At 47.8% G+C, this 8822-nt stretch overlaps 1 pseudogene; it reads left to right on the top strand.

Annotated features, from left to right (window-relative positions):
• The first annotated feature begins 332 nt into the window (after positions 1-332).
• On the top strand, positions 333-427 carry LOC146857441 (Nuclear RNase P; annotated as a pseudogene).
• Positions 428-8822: the final 8395 nt, after the last annotated feature.

The following is an 8822-nucleotide window of genomic DNA, read 5'->3' as shown; positions in this document are numbered from 1 at the left end:
GAAGCAATTAGCTCCTCTAAAATCGAACCTTTCCAACATGGCCGTTCCATAGCGTGGTCCATGATTGGGTGTGCGGTTAGGAACAAGTGACAGGCCAAACGTCAGAGCATGATTTACATATTAGGAGTCCCGAGCTATTATCTGTTTTGATTTTGAAACCTGGCTATTGGCGAATTGGTAGTGTGCATTTTAGAATTGTATTTCACACCCTTAGTATTCTGTCTTTATATTTCCACTCAATCACTCTTAATTAAAATTATATAATCCACCCTCAGTTACCAAGTGCATGTAATGGAGCCATATATAAAGCAGTGGGAGACGTATAGGTATGAAGCGGAGGAAGCTCATCACTGAGGTCACGTGCAGAGTGCGTATGTCACTCATGAACCTTGGGGAAGGTCTGTAAGTGTGGGTGGCTCTGTGTGTGTGTGTGTGGGAGGCTCTATGTGTGTGTGTGTGTATGTGTGTGCCTCTGTGTGGGTGGCTTTTTTTGTAGGTGGCTCTATGCGTGGGTGGCTCTGTCTGTGTATGGGTAACAGTGTGTGTGTAGGTGGCTCTGTGTGGGTGGCTCTATTTGTGTGTGGGTTGCTCTATGTGAATATCTCTGTGTAGGTGGCTCTGTGTGGGTTGCTCTGTGTGTGTGGGTGGCTTTGTGTGTGTGGCTCTGTGTGGGTGCAAATGCAATCGGTCTCGGCATTGTTAAAGTTAGAGCTATTGGCATTGCTCATGACAATGCCGTTTCTTTAAATGTTTTAAAAACATAAACAAAAATAATGTCATGAGCAATGCCAATAGCTCTAACTTTACCAATGCCGAGACCATTCCATTGTAAATGCTTGTTCACTGTAGCATTCATTTTTCTGAAGCTTTTGTAGGTGCTCACACACCAGTGCTAACCGGCTTCTTGCTGCCTGATTTTACTTATGAAATAGTCCCTCATGTCCTTCCTTCCTCCACTGAGGGTGGCAAGACACATCCTAACAGCCAACAGAACAATGGGCAGACTAAAATACTCTTGTAGGCTTATGTGATTGACAATGTCTTAAGTCAACTGCTGAAGGTTCCGGAGAAAAAGAAGTCATTGCTAAAGGAGGCGATCTAAAGCACTTGAAGAACACAATATGTTCACCATGAACAGTGCACGCAATGGTCAAATCAAACCTAAAAGTTTGCTTTAACAGAACAATAGTTCAGAGAGCAGTCTCTCTTGCCAAGTTGCCTGTGCAATGGCACAGTCCTCAAGTGGTGTCCGAGTGGACTATGCCACTATGAACCTAAAGTTGTATACCTGAGCAACATGCACCATGGCACAGTCCATAAGCTGTGCCCAAGCAGACTGTGCCACTTTAATCCTGAAGTTGTTCATAAGCGGATCGTGCCACTGTGATGGCCTGAGGATGTGCACATGCGAACTCTACCACTGTAACCTCCTGAAGTGTGCCTGCGCGGACTGGGCCACTGGGAAGGCTGATTGAACCTGAGCGGACTGTGCCTCTAAACCAGCACAGTGACCTTAGACAGGGTTGTGCCACATGTAGGAGACTGCCTTGAGGCAGTCTTGTGACCTTTGACCCTGCAATTTACAACTCAACGCACCGAAGCCCAGAAGCGGACTTGTGCCTAGCTGGAGACCTGTGACAATGCCAGAGCCTGCATGCCTGCACAGACTCCCAGTGGCGGCCTCTGGTGCCGCTCCTGGTGAACCAGAACCAAGTGGCAGAGCACTCAATGCTGGTGCGTCTCCTCCCTGGAGAAAACTGGCGCATGCTGAGAGTCCATGCCATGTACCGCACGTCGACGAAGCTCTGCAATGGATACATGAATTGTTGGGACTATTAAGCGTAATTAGGCACTGTTGTAATATAAATGTTGTCCAATAGTCCAGGTGTAGCTTGAGTGACATGATTTATTAAGTAGTTAAGATCGAGAGCTATAGTGAAGAGCCCCACCAGCAGCAGCCTTCCTGCTGCTCAGCCCATCCTCCAACTGACTCTCACAGACATCCAACATTCCAAGCATCACCACGCACCAGCATTCTGCACCACACTCACACTGGCTGAGCAGCAGGTATAACACTTCTCCCTTCTTTACAGGGAAAAAGAACACAATGCAATTGTCCAGTGAATAATTTGCATTTGCTGAAAGATACATGCATGGAAATAACAGGAAGACAAACGCAGAACATCTGATGATGACCAGATGACATGTACGTCAACATCAAATGTAATAATAGTAAAGTACATTGTAATAATTGACCTGCATGTCAACATATAATGATGGTAAATGACAAAGCCCGCAAATGTACTCACATGAATGTAGAAAACAAAGAATGAAGCAACGCAACCACATCCTTTCTAGATGCATAAAAACTCCTCTTAACCCACATCTACTCCCTTTTCAGCAACAAATATAAATCACACACTCTACCACACCACGCTTCACCTACCAACCCTTGATACCACAAACATACCAGCTGTGCAGGCTGACATGAAAGACAACACACAGGGAACCAACCACCTAAAGTGCAGTAGAGACCAACTCAGAGCTCAAAAATACATCTCAAAAGCAACAGTCATCCGAACTGCAACACCTACGAAATGAGTGACTTAATACACAAGCAGCCATCTCAAACACAACAGTCATCCTTACTGCAACACTTACGAAATGAGTGACTTAATACACAAGCAGCCATCTCAAACACAACAGTCATCCGAACTGCAACACCTACGAAATGAGTGACTTAATACACAAGCAGCCATCTCAAACACAACAGTCATCCTTACTGCAACACTTACGAAATGAGTGACTTAATACACAAGCAGCCATCTCAAACACAACAGTCATCCTTACTGCAACACTTACGAAATGAGTGACTTAATACACAAGCAGCCATCTCAAACACAACAGTCATCCTTACTGCAACACTTACGAAATGAGTGACTTAATACACAAGCAGCCATCTCAAACACAACAGTCATCCTTACTGCAACACTTACGAAATGAGTGACTTAATACACAAGCAGCCACAGCGATGGATCCTCCTTTGGTGCAGAGGAGCCTCGCCCCGCCTGCTGCAAAGCTCCTCGGCCCTAAAGGAGGAACGGATATATTAACATTTTTATAATGGCTTCAATGGCTAACTGGTGAATGTGGGGCATGTGTGATTACTGCTGATTGACAGTAGCTGGGATGACACCGGAGACTGCAGAGTGCGTATGCCGGATTGGCCGGCCGGCTTGCGCCGGCCAACCCGACATGCGCACCTCTGCCCCACCTATAGCAGCTGTTAAACAGCCTGGGGTTTGCCCCTTCTCCCTCTGCTGCCTGTGAGCCCGGAGGCTTCTTTACACACAGCGTCCCTCCGCCAGCACCAGTGAGCGCCTTGCTTGCTGTTGTGTTTCGGGTCATGCGGAGTATGTTCAGCAGAGCCCGCAGCATTGCCTTGTGGTTCACAGAGAGGGCCAACCAGTACTTCATCCTGCAGAGAAGAAAGGGGCACGGCGAGGGCAGAGGCTGTGTGCTGGCCGGTAAGATGAAGAGATGCCAAACCCATGAATAATATAACCTCAAAATAAATATTATTCTAAAAAAAATGCACCCCATATATGTGCAGTGAATGCAGCTCTGTGAATGCATGATAGCCAGCTAGAATAAGAGCAACCACCTGCCGTGTGTGTGTATATCAGGAAGTCGCGGTATTGTTATTGTGTGCCTTGCACATGTCTGTGTTTTACGTCACTTCTGTTGTCTTTTGAGGTAGGGGATGAAATGAACCTGCAGGGTGTGTGTGCGGGCCAACTTGCTGCATCGCCTTGCTTCTTTACAGGCCATCGTGGGTGCAGAGCTGTTGGTACCACAGTTGATTATAGACAGTGTAGTCTCCCACAAAATGAACATTTGCCTAATTTTATAACAGTATGTCGGCGGCCTTTGCTGTTTGTTATACGACCATGTGTGTACATCACTGGATGTCGAGCCTTCCTTTCTTAGAATGGTACCCAAGAATCATTTACTGATGCTGTCTCTCAAAGCCTTCCCTGTGTGACCACAGTTCAGTTTCGGTGACAATGGGTGTTTGTGGTCTGCTCCCGCACAACAGGGCTGATGCTAGGCATGGGCAGTGTGGGCAGCTGCCCAGGGCCCGTAGTCAGCCCTCCAACTTGGGGCCCGCACCAATGCGACAGAGTCAGACCATGGCATGAAAGGTGCCACCTTGCAAGTGCGCCCCCTTATGAGGCCCCCTTCCCCTGGCCTCACTGCCATGGTGTAGCAAGGGGAACCAGAAGGGAGGGGGGCCCTCATTCCCAGTTGCAAGAAGACACATTCCTCAGGTTTGTCCGGCAATTAGGCCGCCACCCCCCACCCACGCAGCAGATTCACCGTGGGATGGCTATTGCCCTGCTGTTTAGCCCCCTGGCAGTATTAACCCTCTCTGGAGTTAAGTCACCCTCACTCCTTCAGCCCTTGATGAGCTGTTAAGAGGTGCTTGTAGGTGGCCGAGAGGGAGGGGCTGCCGCTTCAGGGGCAGGGGCCTCTATTGAGATGCAGAAAGCCCTGAATGTGTCCTGTCTATGTAATTTAAAGGGGCCTCACACATTCCCTCTCTGCCCAGGGATCCAAAAATCCCAGAGAGGTGAGAAACTACTCTCTTGCCCACGTGGCAGCAGAGACTAGAAGCGGGTTGAACGGGAGTGAGCTGCTGATTGCATTCCAAAAGGAGAGGCGAGTAAGTTGCCCCCAAAAAAAGAGAGGAGGGAAACAAATCTTTGCGAGTCTCAGGTTTACAGGCATCGAGTTATCCCCACGTCTGCTTGTGTGTGGGCCTAGAGCCATACATTCCAACATTTGGGAATGTACTGTAAGCCCACCATCACCTTCCAAATATTTAAGTGCAGTTCCCCCAGTGTGGATTGGTCTTTGTCCGGCTGGTATTAGAGAGGACTCTAGCTTCCAGCATCAATCAGCTAGAGTGCAGGGACCCATCAGCCGGGCCCCTGCTGCCCTGGTGAAGGGATGGCTCGTCGACACACATCTGTGCCAAAGGAGAGGCAAGGCTAGGGAAGAATTCTGCAGTTTGCTTCCTTTGGACATCTTACTGGAGAGAGTATTGCCCTGAAAAACAGTCCACGCCTTTTCACCACTCGTGAGTTGTAACTTTTTGCGCACCTTTCTCTTCTTTCCTCTGTTTGATCGATCCCCACAAGGTTTGAATTGTCTGCATGTTTTAAGTCTGGGAGGGCCTCGGACTCTGTGTGCCCTTTAAAACGCTCCACTGGGGAGCTCAGCTCTTTGTACCATACGTTCATTTTATAATTTTTTGCATGTCAGCATTTCACGCCACAACTTTATGTTTCATGGCCAAACGCAGAGAAAATCTACAATTGGGAGTGATGCATTTTTACAAGTTCCTTTGTAAATAGGGCCTAGATGGACTTACAACTACCTGGCAATAACAGTATTAATAAAGTGAGGGTGTGCCCCCCCCCCCTTCCGCCCAGTACATATACCCTCTGCTGGGACACTCTCAGTTTGCTGCTCCCAGTGAATTTCACAAAAAAGGTGCCGGTATCGAAGTACATCAGATCGGCACTCATTCAACACTTTTACGCTTCACCACTTTCAAATGTCACCAGCCGCTACTGCCTGCAACCACACAGACATATAGCAGGTCACACAGTACTACGGGCCATATTTCTGGGGTCTGGGTAAGAAGCAAACTATTTCGCTCGGTCCGCCACTAGGGGGCGCTGGAGGGTTTAGCCTCGAATGCCCTACAACGGAATAGCTTAACTGCCCCACTAACACTAGCCAACATGTCTCATCAACTGTGGTCTGGAAGCTGAAGCGGCTTAGTCCACAGTACAACTCCTATCAATCGAAGGGCTTCCTATTCACTGCTAGCATGCTTCCATTGGATTTGTGTTCATTTTGCCTTTGCAGGATTATTTTGGGCATCACAGTCCACTTTGTGTGATTATTGTCTGCCAAGCACCTAACATGGCAGAGCAGATGGAAGGCAAGCATGAGGAAAGGGACCCGCCACGCGCTCATATGAAGAAGAATCCCATGATGGTGATCCTCCCCTGACCTGCAGCGCCACGCGGGTCATGAGGGATTCCATGGAGGACCATGTCCGTCAGGTAGCATCAGAGGCTTCAGAGCCGCAAAGGATAAGGATTCTGGACAAATCACTTAGTCTCCCCGTACCTTCCAAACAATGAATGTGTGATGTAACTGGTGCTCATGTAAAACGCGCCAATACCTTGGGGTCGAGTTCGCGCTATATAAATCTGCATTAAAAAAAAAGGATAGGTTTGAAGGCGCATCCCAAACTGGGAGGGAAGCCAGGCAGAACCCCGAGGTCAAAATCTTTGAAGAGCTTGTCATACAAAGGAGGGACCGGGGCATAGTGGACCTTTGAGAGAAGAGTTGTGACGTCATCTCAAGCATACAGCGAAGGCCATATTGCATAAAGAAGAGGGGGATCCCCAACCAGGGAATTCTTTGGAACAAGACATTTGACAGGATGCCTGAGATAGTTTTGGGCTGTGACATTGAACTGCATAGGAAGATTTCCATGGGAGCTTGAAAGTGGTGACACAATGCCAATGTCTCGTCCCTGGTTCTCTGGCAAAGATCCTTGACGCGGAGGACACCTGGAGTCCTGTGGTTCCAAATGTATTGAAGGGGTGGATCTAAGGAATGATGCGCTTTCTGGGCAATACCAACTGTGCGTTCGCCACAGAAAGGAAAAAGGGTTCCCTGACCCTAAGTAGAGGGACCAGGCAGCAATCTAATTAGTGATAGTTGCACCAGGCCAACGTTTTGGAGACTCCTTCATTAGGAAAATGACCAATAATATGGGCAGCTACACTGCTTTGGAAAAGGCCCAATCAACGGTGACAAATGTGTTTAGCTAGAATTTCTTTCGGCAAGGCAGGTCGTAGCAGGTGGTGTTTGGCCAGCAATGGATCATTGACGAACAAGGCCCGGCAAAATCAATACTCTCAGCAGTGGCAGGATAGGAGAAAGACATCACCTTTCCTTCCTTCCTTCCAGAGGCAGGAGTAGCTATGGCAGACCCTGGAGAGAGAGATAAAAGTTCACTTCGGACACTTACTCGGGAGGATCCGTGGCAAAGTGTCAGTTTGGTTTGTTTCTCCAAATATGTGTAGATAATTTCTCAAAACACCTGGCTTTTAAAGACGGATGTAGGCTTCTGACTGTAGTGCATCCAAACCCCACTTCAGATTTGACACTCAGCCCTAATCAGGTTCACTAAAGTGCATCAGTATTGGTGGACAGGGATGTTCAGAAGCTGGTAAAAAACACAGTCATCTCCTAGCATGTGCAACTATTACAGGACCAGTTAGGGTGGACCCTAAAACTTCATTAACTTGTAAAGAGCCTGGCAATTCACAAATAAATGTAAGATGAGACTTGAAGAAGGCAAACTTTTGTTCCTTCAGCCAGTCTGGCTCCAAACCCAGGGGGAGTTGAGCTACCTCATAACCAGATTTCAGTGACCATCGAGGAAAAGACTGCTCAGTTCCTTGGCTACGCAGCCATGAGAGCTGTTTCAAAACAGATTCATTGCAAGTGGCTCTGAAGTTACCTATTTGGATGCTCAACAAGTAGATAAGGAAGGTGCTTGCAAGCCCCAGGTCCCTATTAGGGTTTTAGCCAGAGTAGTGGGGAGACTATGTGCATTAATGCAGGTGACATTCACAGGTCCACCCCACTACCAACCTGTGGAGAGGATGAAGGGTATCCACCTGCAGAGAGGTCTATCCTACTCACATTGGGTACCCTTGTCAGAGGGCAGAGGAGACCAAGATGGAATTGGAATTGTGGTTAGCACACATGGAAGAATGGAACAGTCAAGTCATCTTAGGTGCAAACCCAGATATGATAGTGACTTCAGCTGTTTAGGCCGGGAGGCCTGCTGTAGCAATGTATTGGCAGGAGGACTTTGGTCAAGGCGGGAATCTGAATTCCATATAAATTGCTTGGGGCTGTTATAAGGCTCTTTTACAGTGAAGACAATTGCCAGAGGCAAGGTACTGTATCCCTCTAAGAACGGACAGACTATCAGCGGTACATTGTGACAATCATCTGGGGAGAAATCAGGTTGAGAATGTTGGCCGAACTGGAATATTTGTCAGGCCTTTCCAAGGTGACCGATTGGGAATCACTCCATTTTGTGAATCCCAGAGATTGGCAACTGGATACTTTGTCAGTGCAAGCACGACAGAACCACTGAGATCCGTGAAACTTGGATCTGTTTGACTCCATGCTGAATTTTCCTATGGAACGTTATTTCAGTTGGAGACTTGCCCTGGGAGCACTGGCGACAAACGTTATTCTTCAGGTGTGCTGAGTTATATTATGCATTTCCCCCACTTTGGAGGATTCCAACGACGGTGGTACAGGTCAGGAGGCAAGTAGCAGAAATTATCCTGTTTATCCCTTAGTGGATGACTCAAGAGTGGTATCCGGTCTACCTGGAGTTAACAGGGCAACCTCCAGTGCTGCTGCTGTTCAATGTTATGATTCCGGTTAGACTGGTAGGTAACGTTCATCCTCCGGTAGAAGCAGTGGCGGCTGCTCTCAATGCCAAGTGGTGAGGCAGCGTGGGGAAAATACAAAAACATCACTAACAAAATAATGAAATGCGCAGACTCCCAGATGGCAATTCAGACGGCTCTCTGATGCTCGGAATAGTCAAGTCAAGTCAAGTCATAGAATTTGTATAGCGCACTACGTACCCAGAGGGTTTCAAGGCGCTTAGGAAGGGGAGGAGGGTTATTTGTCAAATATCC

This window comes from Triturus cristatus, chromosome 3_2 (genome assembly GCF_964204655.1).
Source record: "Triturus cristatus chromosome 3_2, aTriCri1.1, whole genome shotgun sequence".
NCBI classification, from domain to species: Eukaryota; Metazoa; Chordata; class Amphibia; order Caudata; family Salamandridae; genus Triturus; species Triturus cristatus.
This window is presented reverse-complemented; position numbering and strand designations above follow the sequence as displayed.